We start from the raw sequence: 17,933 nt of genomic DNA on the forward strand, positions 1-17,933 counted from the left end.
TGAATTGTGTTGATCAGACAGGTTTTCAACATCAAGATTGCCTCTAAAAACATAGAAAACAAAGAAACATTCTTCTTGCTTTGTCATTCTGTGTATAATTTATTTTTTTGTATTCTGATTATTTTCCATCGGACACATTTAATTGCCTTCTATTGTATTGATGGCGCTCTTTTAAGAACAGTCTTTTGTTCTTTTTTTTATTGTTGCTATTCTTACACAGATGAAAAACCCAGCTTCTCAGTCGGATGTGTATTCTGGATTTAGTATTCTATTGTACAGTATATGACAGACGTGCAGTATCGCCAATGACATAACCCCACCTTATCATCCTCACATTATGCTGTCCACTGTGGGACCTCTGTGGACTGTATCGGTTTCTTCATCTGGTGTTGACGCACACAGTCATGGAGTAGTTACAGGGTCATCCTGTCATGTCATGGTGCTGCTGCATAAATGACTGTATCTGTGTGTGTTGCTGCATGTGTGTATTTGTGCTTTACTCACGGTATCTGTTGTCTGTGTATACATTGTGCTTCCACTGTCTTTGTGTTTGCACTGTAGGGATCAGAGTAGCTGGTGTTTGAGTGTCTGTTCCTGGGTTACAAGTGTGTGTGAATGTGTGTTGCCTTGGTTGTTGGAAGCAGGAAGATCAAGGAGTGAAATTAGCCCATTTGTAGAGGCCAATCTGCAATCTGTAATCGTTATCAATGCAGTCCAGCGTTTTGTGTGTTATTTTGTGCTTCAGCTTTTCATAATCCGACCAGCAGCTTGGCCTTTATTTGTTGGCATCTTAAAGTGATTGAAATATTAGTGGTCATTTCTCCTAATTTATATATACACTGCAGTCACATTTAATCTCCAATGTGGCTTTCATGTGGACCCAGGTAGACAAAATATGGGAAAATAACGAGATAAGGAAATCAGATGAGGCCTGCAGAGGCTGCAACCAACCGAAAGGGCAGACAAAGATTTAAACATTTGGACATATTGGAATCCTTTGAAAATAAATATACAACCTAATGTAACATAGCTCCCTTAACCAATGACAGCACATTGGCAATCCTGACAAAGGAAAGCTTTGGGAACCACATACTTTGTGAGACAAACATAAAAAAGCGATACACTAAATAAAGTTCTTCATTCATTGTCCAACACCTCTGCCATCCACCCAGGGGCTGACAAAGATAGGAGGGTTGACATGAAGTAGTGTACACTCACATGTCCTTATATCAGTTATTTACCAAATCTGTCTCCATTTCTAATAATCTTGTTTAATTTCTGACATTTATGTACTGCACAGTTTTATAACTCTTTCGTTTTTATTAGTTAAGCCAAAAAGTGAATTATTAATTTGCATAGTTAGGGGTGTGGCTAAGTTGACTGACAGGTGGACATATTGTGGGTGTTTGTCAGGACGCTTAACTCAGATCCACCTCTTTGTCTTTGTGTAGACTGATCGAAAGTTAGGTAGGAGTCAACATTTCCAAAATGGTGATCGCCAATGTTGGGCTTCAAAACACCTCTTCAGAAAGCATTGGGTGGCGTCAATGTGACTATATGTAGATGTTTTAAACAGTCTATGTGTATGGTGTGCAAAAGTAGTTTAAGGAAAAATTGTGCATTGATTTTGTGAAATATCATACCAACTGTTAGTGGCATTGGCTAAAAAGGAAGAGCGCCTTGTGTGAGTGTGTGCTCATGACAGAAAATTAGAGCAGGCGTATGTAAATCTCGTTGATTGAGGTTAAAGGGGTCTATACGTGCACATGCACATGGATATACATTCACCTTTGCTTTCGGTTACTTTCAAACATACATGTATGCCTGCACAGGTAAAGTGCTCGTTTCCTCAAACGGTGCTTTGTTGGAATAAAAGCAACGTTTTACTGAGCCCACAGATTTTGATGAACACCTCGCCTGAGTAAATTTGATCATCGATAAGGTGTGTTTGTGTGTGTGTGCGTGTGTGTGTGTGTTTGCAGAGCAGATTACGGTGCTGGGCCCTGGCCCTATCTCTGTTGGCCAGTCGCTCAGTGAAACATGGCGCTCACATGACAGCTGAGAAGAGAGAGAGCGGTTATCTCTCCCCCTCCAGATCCCGCTCCCCCACCCCCAACACCTCCCTTGCATTCCCCTTTCACATCACTGCATTCACATTCATTACGTTCATCTTTATAATTCAGGATTCTCTTCTAATAATCTGTAGGGCTCAGTGTTTTAACCCAAAGCTGTGATGATCAATCGATGATCTTATTCATGGTTTAGATGGTTTGGGTGGTTTTCGAAATAATCGTCAAACATTTTTTTTGGTTCCGGATTTGCTTCTTGTTGTTGTATTTCTAATAAAATGTTCATGGGTTTGGAACTGTTGGTTTGATAAAAGAAGCAATTAGTAGAGCCAAATTTGGACTCTGGGAAATTGTGATGAGCATTTTCACATTAATTAACGCTAATGGAAAAATAATGAATGGCAAATTAATGCACAATGAAATGACCGTTAGTTGCAGCCCTGTTTTAAATGCGACATTAACATTGTGCTGGCTTGTCATTTTAGAAATCATTTTGAGCTACGTTAATGACTATTTCTGGGTTTGATATGAGGTGTGGACGATGAAAATGCCCCTGTGACTTTCAAATATTACCTTTCATACGTTATGCTACGTGGCCACCAAGTTTTTTCCTCATACTGCACGCCTCCATTAGCTTATGTAACATTTTCACAAACACCACAAATTCATTCAATGTGTGTTAGCGTAGCTCGATGCTACTTCAGTTAAGAGATAGTGGAGAAGTTTAAGAAGATGTACATATACAATAATTAGCACTGCCTCTTCTTGTTAGCTCTGACGCTTCAAGAGGTGAACAAATTAGCCACTGCTAGCACTAAAGCTAGCACCGACTCTGACTTTAGGTGATGACATCATGACTTCATAGAGGTAGAAATATTTACACATCTTACACATCTTTCCCTCATTTCTCTGATATTTTTCTGGCAGCCATGACTGACAATGGTGGGAGGAGGGAGGAATAATTGTAACACATTTTAGGAACATAGGTTTGCATTTAAATGAATTAAATAGTTGAAATTGTATATTTTTATTGCAAATTTCTAATTTTCTCAATTGTTACAGTTAAGATATCCTGTATAATGTTGCATTTTGATTGTCTTTTTTGTTTCATTTTTTCATTTGACTTTATATGGACCACCAGATATTTAGCTTCAGCCACCAGATTAAGGAGGATTAAACATTTTATGCAACTCCTCCGCTTTTTGTAATGTAAATAAGTAGTCTAGATAACAGTGAAAACAGATCCTAGTGGATCTCCATTGACCTCCAACCAAGCAGCAGGGCAATTATACATCTACAGTTTATTATCACTATAAAAAATACAACAATTCAGAACATTTTTAGGCTTTTTAAAATACCTTTTTTTTGCAGGGAAATATTTTCCGACCTCAACGTTTAGCATTTCAAACCTTGAGGTTGTAATATCCAAACACTTTAACGTAATAAACTTTCATTTAAACTTCAAGTATGTTTATGGCTCTCTTGTTAAATGAAAACAAAGCCTTTTGGCCACTTTCACTGCCTCATTTTAAAATAAATCTTGTGTTGTTTGCTGGTTCCACCTTCTCTTATTTGTCTTTTATCCATCCTGCCCACAGAGGGAGTGAAGAACAGAAAGCAGAGGAGTGAATTGTAAGCATTGTTTCAATAAGAATTGGTGCGGGGCGGGGGGGGGGGGGGGGGGGGCGATGCTGCGTGGGGCGGGGTGGTGTGGGTGGAAACGAAGCCAATCAAGGAGGAGTGTGTGTGCCGATACACACCAGTGACTTCCACTTCAATACTGCACCCACCCTCAGCTGTTCAGCCCCCCCACCTACACACACACACACTCACAAAATAGGCCTCATATATCATCCAGTGTTTTTTACCCACTCTCCTCTATAGGATGTGAGTATCACCTACACACACATATTACAGTTCAGGTGATGAATATTTTATGTGTGAACATGCAAGTGTAAATCTATTATGCTGTAAGGTGTCATGTCATTTTGTGTCTAATGAAGATCACTTCTTCATGACCATAATCGATATAAAAACAGGCAGCACAGGGAGGACGGCAGAATGATCAGTGACGTGTGCAGACATGACAAACTTTGACTTGTGTCTGCAGACATATTTAAAATACGAGATATGACATTATACAAGGTGGCACATTACAAACCGTTAAACACACTACAAACACAACGTAACACCTGGGAAAGTGTGGTGTCATGTAAGGCCCCGTTTCCACCTAGAGGTTTTCCCATACTGAGCAAAGAGGATGTGGGTATATCCATAGGTGGAAAAACGACGGGCAAATCATACATTTGGAAAAAGAGCGGCGGTGACGTCAACAGGGCCTGAAAAATGTAAAGATTTTCAACTTGAGCATTCGGAGCGGCTGCACAAAAAAGGCGAAGCGTTTGGAAAAAAAGAACGCTTGGAGCTGCGCTTTTTCTCCAGGCGGCCACCTGCTGCTGCGACCGCTCTCTCATTAAAAGAAGTATAAAAAGACGCTGGCGCTTAGAAAGAAATGCTAGGTGGACACGGGGCCAAAAGCTTTCTTACCAGGCAGAGTAGGGCTTTCTGGCAAAACTTCACCAACTGCCAAGGTGCATGACGAGTGAAAGGCTTGAAGAGATCAAAAAGCTCCAACAGCACTTGTAGTATGAAGATTAACTTTATTAGACTGACGCGTTTCAGTTTGTGGCCTTCATCAGGGTCAGAAGGCCACAAACCGATGCCTGATGGTTAAAATCTAAAATATTAGATTCTGTCTTAAAATCATATTCTTTTATTTATAGTTTGTTTTATAATTTTCCGGATTAGTATTTCATAACACTTGGGGAATATATATTTATTTTATGATAAACAATAACAATAACAATCGTGGGAAATGTTTCCTTTAGTATTGCGTCCTGTATGGCCCCAACTGAAGCGTTGGGGCTGGTGTGTTTGAGGAGGGGGGGGGAGGGGCAGATAGAGAGGTGATTATTAGCCCTCCTCTGGGGCTTTTGTCTGAGCCCCATGAGAGAAAGAGGTTAACGCCACTTAGCCTCAAGGAAGGCCTGCCGAGGCCCTTTGTGTGTGTGTGTGTGTGTGGGCGTGTGTGTGCGTGTGTGTTAGCTTGCGGGTGTGTGTGACTGATGGGCTTCCCTGCTCCGATCCAAAATCACTTACGATTTTCCTCAACCCATCATTACCCCCCCCCCCCCCCCCCCCCCCCATCCAAAACCCCTACACGCTCACACAAAGGCCTACAGTGTGTGTGTGTGTGTTTAGTGTGTTTAGTGTGTTTGTGCCAGAATAAACAATATTGTTAAAAGGAAAATGTTTGCATTGCAGTTGTTTTTGAAAAAGGGCTTTTTGTATCCGTATTTGAACAAACTCGACTTAAATGCATACTCACATCCATTAAACACTAATATTAGACACAATTTCACACAAAGCACACTTAAATTTAAAGCAAAACCGCAACTCAAAATCTAACAATAAACGAGACAAATAAACACTAACTTTAAGAAAACAAGAAAAAGGCTATGTTTTTACTCTTAGCGTTAAAGATCCAAACAGGAAGTAAATTACCCTAAGCTTAAGACATTATAAAAATACATTCAAGCACAAAAAAACTTTTCTGAAATGCAAAATAATACAATTTCAAAGATGGTATTACAGATTAAATGTATGAATCGTGATTAACTATATTGATTCTCAGTGATTCATCGTCTGACATCCTTAGTTTTTACACAATTAGTGTACGTCTGGATAATAGACATTTTATACATTTAGTTTTATTCTACTTACAAAGTTAAAGTGCAGGTTTACAGCCAAACGTAAATGATTACGTAAAAGAGTTCTTCATACAGGCTCATTTTGACCTGCAGTCCTTGGCATATTATTTACATATATTTGTAAACATCATCAGTTTATTCCAAGGCACAAACACTTTATGATATGAACATACACAAGCCGACAAGAACAAACAAAGTCACAGCGTAAGCACAGACACGAGGACAAAATGAGAAACATCTATTATTTATTTTTTGGCTTTTTATGAATTTTATGGAAAGGAGTCACATGTCAGATTTCAACCCGGCCTCTTGCTTGGAGGACTAGCCTAAGTATATTGGGCGCCCTTACTAACCAAGACGCTACCGGTGACCCCGTTGTTGATACATTTTGAATAAAAAAAAAAGATTTCAGATTGCAAATGTGTTAAGCCTGCCACATAAATCAGGAACACACACACTGACTGAGCCTGTTGCTCTTTCAGAGGACTCTGCAGTCTTGGCGGAGGCTGACAGGCGTCTCATCATCCTGACCCCGGCGTCTTCTCATTAGGCTGCAGAGTGCTCACAGTATTAGCCCTGCCACATCTCATTGACGCAGACGTACACTCCTGCATGAAGATTTTGTATGTGCGCGTGTGTAATCATCATGTGCCACCTTACAACCGTCTTGCAGAAATGAGTTTAGCGTTGTGATTAATCTGGCCTCTTGTGTCATCTGTCCCTCTGAAAACCCAATAATGTCCCGCAGGTAAAGGACACAGCGTCCATCAGAAGAGTCTGATTACAAATCAAACTGAAATGGCAGGAGAGAAAGGTGCTCGGGGTCATTGAGAAATGTTGTTTTACTGCACAAGACAGACAGAGAGGAATGTAGCAGAGAGAGAGGAGAAAATCACAGAAGAAATATAAACGGATATTAAATGTCAGAAAGGAGAGAAAGAAGAGGAGAAACCATCATGGCACCTCATCAAACTTCCAGGGGCTGAAGAGAAAGAGAGCCTGTTGAGTGATCAATAACTTTAATAGAGATTTAAACAAAATAAGGCACACCCTGGCTCATAGAAATGATCCTCCTTTTTACAAAACAAGCTGTCAAACGGGGTATTTTAGCGTATTTGTCAAAATACGAGACTACCCTGATTTAAAATAGCAACACACTAAATAAAAGAAAGTATTTTATCCTCCTTTTCAAAAAAGTTTAAATAAGTCTCAGAGCTCCTCAAAACATGTGTGTGAAGTTTCTTGTTCTAAATCCACGCTGATCCTGTATTTGATCATGTCTATAAACCCCTCTATTTCAGCCCTGCTCAGAACAGGCTGTTTCTGTGTCTTTCTCGCTCCATGTCCTATTGTTAACAGTGAAAAGGCAGACTCAGAGGGCAGAACAAACACCTAGCTGTGGGAGTGTCACCCACCTGGGGGAGGGGTTACTGCCCTTTGTGATGTCATGAAGGGAAAATCTCCAAACGGCCTGTTTGAGCACACATTTTCTGAAAAGTGGAGCAGGCAGAAGACGAAGAGGATGGACTTAATTTGTTTTTTTTTAGACAGACTAGGGACACATGTTAAAACTTCGTATTAGTGTCTTGCACACTTAAGATTTATAACTTGTAATCTCTGCCCAGTTTCCACATTTTCCCCGTCTCTCCATCATTATGTTTGTCTTTATTAACACTTAACTCTGCAAAAACTGTTTTCTCAAAAAGCGGATAAAAGGCACATAAAAACCACTTTGCTTTGACCACCTCTTCTCCTCGTCTCTGATTTTCTTTGTCTAATTTGACTCTTTTATACACACGTCCCCCCTGTTTTTCCGTTACCATGGTGACTGTCAGCTGAGAAATGGCAACCGTGGCCCTTCATTAGGTATCAACACAGGCTCCGACAGCCCAGATAATAGCCAATAAGGAGGTGTGTGAGTACGTGTGTGTGTGTGTGTGTGTGTGTGTGTGTGAGAGAGTGTGTTGGGTGTGTTTAGGTTGGGGGGGGGGGATGTGGCATTATGTTGGGCAGTAAATGAAAAGCCCCCAGGGACGAAGCCAACCTTGCTGTCATGCTTGAGAGATTCCTGTGTGTGTGTGTGTGTGTGTGTGTGTGTGTGTGTGTGTGTGTGTGATTGGAGGGTTTCATCCTTCACCGCTGCATATGTGGGAAAATGTGCACATGTGAATATACACACACACACTCATGACTGCCTCCTGCATATGCATGCACACACACACACTCTGAGGTATACTCTGAAGTAAAATTTAACCGAGACAAGAAATGCAACCTTTGTGATTTTTTTGTAATGTCAGACAACATTCAAGGTTGTTTTCTTGTAAATTTCTCAAGTTGTATTTTTTTATGTTAATTAAAAAATAATAGAAATGCTCCACCACTTCATACATTTGTGATTTCACTCATTTTAATGGTGTTTCTCATTATTTTCCAGCTAGTTTCACAATGTCGTTATTCCTTTAATCTGTACATCTTGGGGCGGTGGTTGGTGCACACGCTCCATGTGTGGAGGCTGTGGTCCTCCAGGCGGGCGGCCCGGGTTCGAATCCGACCTTGGGCTCCTTTCCCGCATGTCATTCCCCCACTCTCTCTCTCCCTGATTGCCGACTCTATCCACTGTCCTGTCTCTACAATAGAGGCACACAAAGCCCAAAAATAAATCTTAAAAATAAAACAAAAAAATTCCTGCATTTTAAGATGACAGGTTGACTTTAAGTTATTCGTTCCATACAGATGTGCTCTTTTAGTCAAATGCTCTGAAAAGACATTTAGATAATTTCGTCTGTAAAAATCACTTAATCTAAATGAGAAGTAACTTTGGATGTAAGCTCTAGCTATATTGTAGATTTTGATTTAATCATTGGAAACGCTGATCTCCCATCACTGCATGGAAGCTGCACCTTATCTCATACATCATCAGCACGTTTTAAACTGACATTATCTCATGTCAGCATTGTAAAATAATATTAACCCAGCCCCGGATTAGCGGAGGAAAATGGATGGATAGATAAAAAAAAATAAAAGTATTCTCAGCAGATACAATCATGATCGATATTAAAGATTAAAGCCTCAGCTGTCTGGTGCATAACAGGAAGACTTTAAAGCTTTTATTTGATATTTTAGACCAATTTGAACAGAATTTAGCAAATAATGATTAGCCAGTTTTAAGGTGCATGAATGTAAAGATTTCATCAACGATCGTGAGGCGTTATGAAGTGAAAGATGGAAGCGTTAGTGGTCTGCTGTAAAAGTGAGGTAGGTTTTAGTTATTGTAGTTTTAATTAAAGTTAAACATGAATATGCAAACTAGCTTTCCTGTTGGCTGCCTGCTTGAGCTCTTTTTAATAGTTATTTTATGCATGCGAAAAATGCAGCATTATTTTTGTTGCCAGTGATGCTATTAGCTCAGAATAATGGAAGCATTAATATTCTGAAGTTCTGCCGTCTTCAGTGATTTAATGATTTTGGAGCGTCTGACATATTCCTGCATGCTGTTTGTCCATGTCCAAATTAATGAGCCTCTCCTGGTCATTTGTAAATACATTCTCTGTTTGTTTTTATCTCACCTAAAGGTAAATACTGGCATCAGTGTTGGTATTTGTGCACAGTTGGACAGGGCCTCTCTCTCAGCACGGACACCTCTGACATCCAGAATCAGGCGACACCAATCACGGCGGCTGTTTATCAATCTGTTATCTGTGTCTGTGTGTGAAGGAGCTCAGGCTTTCACTCTCTTGACGCCGTCAAAATGGCAGCACCTCTTCCTTTTCTTCCTCTCAGCTAATGCCCCCCCCCCCTCCCCATCTCCGCCCTCCCGCCTCTGCTCCACACCGCCGTTTGCTGCAGACATCTCAACGCATCATTGGTCAAGCCACCAAACAAATGGAAATCCGCCAGCTCGCTGAAATTACTGATGGTTATCTCTCTCGCTCCATCCCACTCCTCTCTCCTCCCCCCCCCCCCCCCCCCCCCCCCCCCAGACCCTCCAGCTGCTCGAATGAAACGCTCTAAAAAATGTGTCCTTTTCAGTGCTGTGTGTTCGAGGTCTGTGTCTGCCTGTCAGGTTCTGGTCCATATTGTAGCCGCAGCTTCAGAAATACAGGGAGCAGTGTTAGTGCTGAGATACTAATTGAAAAAAGATGAGGATAATGATGAGACTTTTTCCATCAGCTTGTCGATAGAGCTCAACAGTGTGGTTCCAGAGATAAAAAAATCCCACTTATTTTCTCCATAGCAAATTTGATTATTAGCCATGATGTCATAAAAGTCCAAGGTAGACTGACCACGAGCTGCCTGTGTGATGAACGATGGTTTCTGCTCCTGTAGGATGACATCAACCTCGTTTTAAGAAAAACATGGTTTATTTGCGATATCGGGGAAATGACCTGAACTACTCACGACCATAGTGTCACAGCGACGTCTCTGATCGGTGGAGCTCGCTGTCTCAATGGCAATGTCCCCTGCACCTCGGCGTCGTATGCTTACGGACAGTTTGCTAGCAGGCTAGCTAGCTGGTTAGCTAACACAAAATGTAATAATAACCTTGTTATGTTGCATTAATATAATAATATATTTAACAACACGGCCCGGGTTCAAATCTGACCTGAGGCTCCTTTCCTGCATGTCATTCCCCACTCTCTCTCTCTCTCTCTCTCTCTCCCTGATTTCCAACTCTATCAACTGTCCCGTCTCTCTAATAGAGGCACAAACAGCCAAAAATAAATCTTAACAAAAACCAGAATTGTCGTCCAAGTTCTCTCATATGCTAATTTTTGAGGTAAAAAAGTCGAGATCCTGAGAATAGAACTGAAAAAGGTTATCACAAGAAAGTGTTTTGAATAAATGTATGTTTGTCCACTTAGGGCTTCCGCAGAAAAATAATCAAAACTACACTGTTCTTTATAATTTAAAATTAGAAAAGTGAGAATAAACAATGAACACCTTTAGAAAAAGTCCAGGTCCTAAAACTAAACAGCTTCTTGTATCTCATGCAAAATTTAAAAAAAAAGTCAAAACGACTGCTCTGTTAGTGTCAATGTTTAATGTTGACAAAGTTAATCACATAAAACAGAGCCAAAGATGTGTGTGTATAGCATTAAAACAACACTTAAAGAATCTAATTGTTATAAAAATCAGAAGATACCAACATGTCCAGAAGCATCTCAGTCGACATGGCTCATAAGTAAACGAACACAATTCTTAACTAATTAGATCGATGTCATCGTCTGGATTTGGGGGAAAATGTTTTTGTTTTGAGTCACTGATGTCCTCTTTGACACCAGAGGCTAAATGTGTCCCCTGCAGTCATCATCTGCATCCCTCTTTTCTATTTTTCTTTCTTTTTTTTTTTTTTTTACCATCTGAGCACCAGCGGCCATCGTGTCGTTGCTGTGAGATCATAATGCACTCACTGGGGCGCGTAATAACTTCTTTGGTCTTTTTCCACACGTGCGTGTGTGTGTGTGTGTGTGTGTGTGTGTGTGTGTGTGTGTGTGTGTGTGTGTGTGTGTGTGTGTGTGTGTGTGTGTGTGTGTGTGTGTGTGTGTGTGTGTGTGTGTGTGTGTGTGTGTGTGTGTGTGTGTGTGTGTGTGTGTGTGTGTGTGTGTGTGTGTGTGTGTGTGTGTGTGTGTGTGTGTGTGTGTGTGTGTGTGTGTGTGTGTGTGTGTGTGTGTGTGTGTGTGTGTGTGTGTGTGTGTGTGTGTGTGTGTGTGTGTGTCTGTGTGTCTGTGTGTCTGTGTGTCTGTGTGTGTTTCTGTATGCAGAATGTTTGCTACATTACTGTATTGATCTTGATGACATCGTCCAATCTTTTTCAAACTGAGGCTAAATGTCTCTTTATGTTCCTTTGGCTCCTCGTGTTGCTGCTCCAGCTCTACTCTGTGCTTCTCGTTAATTTTGTCCATCCTGCTTATTTTTCTCTCATATTGTCCTCCAGCAATTAAATGATGACAACAGCTCTTCAAATAAACTCGGTTATTTGCCTTAAATGTTTTATAGAAAATGGAAAGAAGTGTTTGTGCAACCAAACCTAAAGACTTGTGACCATGTTGCAGGTTTATGGTCTATAAAGTGTCCACATGGATGATGCATGTCCATTCATTGATTGCTCCATGCATTGTCTTTCATTGTCTACAGAAAATAAGGAATTTGGTGTTAAAGACTTAAAGATAAGGAAAGGATTGTATTGTGCAGATTGGCTCTTTAAAAGGAGGTTTGTTCAAAATGTGACAGACTATTAACTGAGCTGCTGTCACAGCAGTCAACATCTGGTGCTGCACTTCAAAACATGCTCTGCAGATAAGAAGAGCTCTTTGTGCTCGGTTCAACAGTGGGGATTCAATGAGATAATTGAGTTCACACACAAAAAAAACCCCGCCTGTTTAGCTTTTACCAAGCAGCAACCTCATGGTGTTGAGAAATTAAGCCATTTGGGAACTGCAAAAACAAAATGCAGTTCCTCGAGTGCCCACTTGAGGCTTTGCTACCAGAAGCCCCAGTAGCCCCATTAGGTGCCAAGCTTCCGAGGGTCGTCTGGACGCTGGTCCCTTGTCAGGGGCATCCCTGCTCCTGAAGAGAGCCTCCTCGACACAATCCTGGCCTGCAATTCCCTGATGTATCCATAGGTCTCTGGGCTCTTGACAGCATACACCTTCCAGCGTTTGGCTGTTTTGTTGTACAGCCTATTATAGCTGAGAAAACAACATTCAATTACAATATGTACATGACAACTTTAAAAGTTATTGAGACCCTCTTTGCATAAATAACTCACATTTTCTTGCCATCTTTTGAAATCCTGTATGGCCTCTTCCTATGGAAGTTGTAGTCAATGGCCACAAGAAGGACTCGAGCTTCATACACTGGCGGTGAAAATGCAAACCGTTTGCTGGCATACATCAGCAGGTGGCTGTGGAAAGTCTGCAGTAGATCTAAAGGAAAAGTAACGCATACTTAACACATGGCCTAACAATTTATTTTATTGTATTCTACAAACTAGCAAACTACATTACCTGAAGGTCAAGAACTTCTCAGCATCCTTCAGGAATTTCTTGTGATGTACAATGCCCAGAAGAGCTTTGTGTGCTCCTGACGTCTCCTTAAAGAGCCCATATTATACCCTTTTTGGGGTTCATATATTTAATCTATGTACCTACTAAAGTATGTTCACAATAGCTAAAGTTATAAAAAAGTGTCTGTTTTCATGTACTGTCGCTCCATGCACCGGCTCGCTTCTGACTCTCTCTAAGGCTCTGAAGTGCCCACGTTCAGAGTCCCCACGTGTGCCAAGTCTGATCTGATTGGTCGGCCTGTCGGCTCTGCCGTAATTGGTCAGTTGCTCAGCACGGTTCTCGGAAATGTCCCGCCCCTTTTACCATATTGGGAATGCAGCCACTGGCTCCGTCTGAGGGGAGCATAAACATTAGCACCTTAGCACTACTGTGCTACCGCAGGCTACGGCATATCGTGGGCGTGCTACAGAAGTTAACGGGCGTGCAACATGAGCTGCTGGGCTTGCCACAACGAGCCAATGGGCTTAGATCAGTGATCTCACACTGACAATGACGTCGGACTGACAAATTTTTATCGAGGGGGGCTAGAACCGAGCGTTACATGCAGCTAATGCTACAGCTAACAGGAGGAGGTAGGAGAAGCTGCGTTTCCGCGGACTTTGAATTTTTGCAAATAGATGTGTCTAAACATGCACAGGACACTTGGAAAACACACTAAAGGGCATATAAAACCAGAAAAAGCATAATATGGGACCTTTAATGTATTCCTTGTGGCTGAAATCTTCAAGATGGTCTTGATGGCAAATTATGGCAGAGAAGGTGTGACAACCACAGACATGGTGGAGGATTCCTGTCCAGAGTGGCTAACAGAAGAGATACATGCAGATTGTGTAAATTAGTTTCTAAAAATGATAGATATTAGTGTAAGACCAGCTTGGAATAAAACAAAGATATGTTCTGCAGACACTAACATCTTTGTTTGTTCACATGAAAGAATAGAAAAAAAAACTGCCTTTTTGCAGCACCACCAGAAATGGTTGACTATGTCCTTCAACCATGTGAGGAGTATGTCGTTACCTTTTCCCTGTGATGCCTTGAGAGACAATTACAAACATAAGAATATGGTTCTTTCATGTATAAAGCAAACTTCATACATGGTTAACAAATAACACTTACTGCAGCTATCTTTTTGGCAAGATTCTTGGCACCATGCCACATGTCCAGGGAGTGTCATATCCCAAGGTCTTTGAAACGTCCTCTCTCTGGGTCTGAAATGTGAGAATATTTCTGTCATATTATTTCACTATGACATATACATGTAACCAACTTTCATACTATGCACATATACTCACTCATGAGGTGCAATCTGTGTATGCGCATCCGTGCAGAACTCCACAAGTTTGAATTCTTTGTGAAGTTTCTCCACAGTTTGGATGAAGGCCTCCTTCTCCATGATTACAGATGACCGCCAGATGATTAGCCGCTGAAAAAATGTAGTTGGGATATGTACTACAGTAAAGTCCCCAACAAGTCTCCATTGTGATATTTATTTTATGTCTACATAAGTATACATTGGAAATGCTTTGTCAAACTCCGAAAACACAGTAGTGTGACAATGAGCTTCTCCATAAACGCAACAACATGGTTTATGATATCTTGATATCTTGTTTTACCTGGCGAGTCGTTCCTACCGTCTCCTACAAAGACAAAAGAAAAAAGAAAAAATACAAAAGTTTATGCCAGGACCACGAGGAATCTATCGGGGTACTTACGCATCCAGGAGAAGCAACGCCAGCTCAGAGTTGTGTTCGAGCCCCTTCGTTGTGCGTAGGGCTCTCCATCGTGGAAAAGCCAGCCCAATGTTGATTCTAGTTCCATTTTGGTCTTTGTCTGATGCTTTTCTAGCAACAGACCGATGTTTTTTTAGGTGGGGGACCAGCCGGTGGAAGGTCTTCGGTCGTACTCTCCGCACTGGAGTCGGCCATTTGTATCACTTCTTCTTCTGCTTTTGAATTGTGTGGGGGCGGTCTGCTGCTGCGCTATTATACACAAGGGGCGGGCCTAAGGGAGGAGGCCGCCGTCCTGGCGACGTAAACACTGCCTCTATATCAACAAAGCCAGTGGGACTGGCGCTTCTCACACATTGTAAACAGTCATGACTCAGAGAGTTCGGACATACTTGATTTCTGATACATTTAAATGTGAAAAATCGCATATAAAGCCTTTAAAGTGTAAGAATAGAGAGGAGTAACTCTTTAGTTGACATGATGTGAGTGTTGTAGTAAGAGAAAGTAGAGAATACCCACCCATCCTTCAGGAAGAAGCATAAATAAATGTTATTAAAAACAGGCTTAATTCCAGCAGGTGTTCGGCTTCCTGCAGTGACTGACTGGAGGTTATATATAAACCTCCTGTATGTTCAACATCACAGCGTATTTTGCTGATTTTTCGGGTGTTTGTGTAGTCGTCTCAACCTCTCCTCCACACACACACACACACACACACACACACACACACCACATCCTCCCTCACCTCCCCGTCGCCCTCGCTGTACTCACAAACGTGTAATTGAAAAGATGATGGAATTAATGAAACAGTGCTAATGCCAGAAGATGAAAACGGATCTGGCAAATTTAAATGAGCTGGCTCTGAAAGGCTTCTTACAGGACAGCTGCTTGGCACCCACTCTGCCGGCTTCTGTGGGGTTTGGTGGCATGACCTGCAGCTCTGACAGAAAGGACTAATTTTCATCTTAGGGGAGAGAGAAAAAGAAGCAGAGTTATGGGCTAAAAATGGATAATCTCGCCCCTTTTCCCTCTCTCTCTCTATTAATTCATAATCACATTATAAAGCATTTCTTTGTGGTTATGTACAGAACGCCTCCTGCAGAAAATAGCGGGGAAATCTGTGTAACCACAAAAAACTTGAATTTGACTAGTTGACTAAGTTATTGTATTTGAGGTCAAAATCAATTCTGTCTGATCTACTTGTCTTGTAAAAATGGAGGCCTCTGAATCTCCTCTCACTCCGATTTCTAGATATGTTATTCTAAGCAACACCTGCTTTTGAGCCATCACATCACATTGCTTTAGAAAGTGTTCTTGTTGTTTTTGTAGACTATTTAAGAAGTGGTTGCAGAGTCAAGTCGAGTTTGACATTTTGGCTGTTGCCCGGAGCCGTCGGTTTCCATACAGCACATGCAAGAGGGTGGATTCATATTCTGTCTCTCTGCTGGTTGACAGGTAACAGCTAGTGTTGTAGTCAAGACCACACTAACCGAGACCAAGACGTACCTGAGACCAGAGTGCTCGGCGACCGAGACAAGACCAAGACATTTAGGGAACGAGACCTAGTCAAGACCAAGGCAGGGCGCTCCCCTGCTTTAGAAAAACATAGTCTTCTATGAAAGCCGTCACCCTGAATGAACTGTGATATTTAATTTTACACAAACTTCAGTGCAGAATGGATCACATCATTATACATTTAAACACTCCTTAAAAGCAGAGCTGTAATCTACACATGAAGGAAGCCTCGTCTTTGATGGTGTGGGCGAACAGCTCCATTCGATATGGCAGGGCTGTGCAGCTGTACATGCTGTCCCCCCCCCTTAAGTGTCTCACTCAGTTCTAATTTACTGTCCCTATACCCCGAGAGAAAGAAGAAACCAGCAATCACATTCATATTCAACAGCGCCTTAGATAATTCTTCTTTCTCTCTGCAGCCCTGAATCTCTTCTCCCATGTTCACCAGTACTTTCTGTCAGCAGCCTTCTTTCCTCTCTGCTAACTCACATGTTTCCCACCTGTACAATATTGTCATCAGGTCAGAAGGACATATGAGGCATGGAGTAATGGGTTCTTGGATAGCATAAAACAGAGCTTTTAATTCCTAATTACTGCCACATAAAATCAAGACAGGCTGCATGGAAATCAAGTATTTGATTTAAGATGCTCCGTTCCTTTTTCTCAAACTTGTTCTTCTGCCTGCCAGCCTGTGCGCAGGGCTCATGAGTCCACTACATCATCATAAATCATCATGCCACTCAGTTATTTATGGGCCGATGACTTATTTACTGCAGATTCATACTCAGACTACAACCATTACCCTGGTGTTACTGAGGTCTGTCAAGGCATCAATGATTGATACCACACAAAGCGTGTTATTCATCCTGCAGAGGTTTTCAGTCATTAAACTTATTATGCATGTACTTAGCTGTCACTTAAAAGCTGTCGGAGTTGAAACAGCCTCTGAGTTCCAAACACATCTTGGTTACACTCTGTACTTTTATACCTGAGGTGAATATTTAGAGCAAAAAGATGAGGAAACATCCGCCAGCTGTAAAGAAGTCTGCCAACAAAATGACAAAATAAATCTGACAACGCTCAGAGGAATCAAGTAAAGGGTGAAATAAAGGTTACTGGGACAGTTTTTTTAATTGTGCCTTGGGTACGCTTTCCTACCACAAATTAAAGAAACAGACCAATACATGATACATTTAAAGGATACAGATCTGAATCTAAGCAAGAAAGAAGGTTATTTCAATCTTTAAGATGGCTAAACAAACTAACCCTTTTTAGGACTGGAACTCCCCGTTTTAGAGGAGTGTAAGCAGATTAAAGTTCTCCCTCATGCAGAGTTAAATTAACATTTAGAGATTATTCCAAGATGCACATTTGCCTTTTTCTGTCCATCATTACGAACTGAGACTCCATGTTCATTTCTGTTACACTTTATTACAAAATATTTTAAAAGCAGCCCAAAGTCGAGCCAGTATAAAGTTTCCTTATGGTAAATGGGTAAATGGAGCTTGTATATCGTTTTTCTAGTCTTCTGACGACTCAAAGTGCTTTTACACCGCATGTCACACCTACACATTCACACACTGATGGTAGAGGCTGCTGAGTAAAGAGACCATCAGAAGTAACTAACCCCATTCATACCCATTCATACACCGCCCACAAAGCAGCGAGAGCAAATCGGAGTTAAGTGTCTTGCCCAAGGCCACATTGTTTCTGCAGGAGCTGGGGATCAAACCCTCGACCTTCCCGTCTTACTGTTGAATAAATCTTGTTAAATCAGCGCATTTC

At 41.4% G+C, this 17,933-nt stretch overlaps 1 long non-coding RNA gene across 1 annotated transcript; it reads right to left on the reverse strand.

Annotated features, from left to right (window-relative positions):
* Positions 1-11,422: 11,422 nt before the first annotated feature.
* Positions 11,423-13,820, reverse strand: LOC132992782 (uncharacterized). Its single transcript, XR_009676379.1, has 2 exons — positions 12,609-13,820; positions 11,423-12,528 (listed from the first exon to the last, which is right to left on the reverse strand). It is a non-coding gene; the product is annotated as an uncharacterized LOC132992782 (long non-coding RNA).
* Between the last annotated feature and the right edge of the window lie 4,113 nt (positions 13,821-17,933).

Source organism: Labrus mixtus, chromosome 18, assembly GCF_963584025.1.
Source record: "Labrus mixtus chromosome 18, fLabMix1.1, whole genome shotgun sequence".
NCBI classification, from domain to species: Eukaryota; Metazoa; Chordata; class Actinopteri; order Labriformes; family Labridae; genus Labrus; species Labrus mixtus.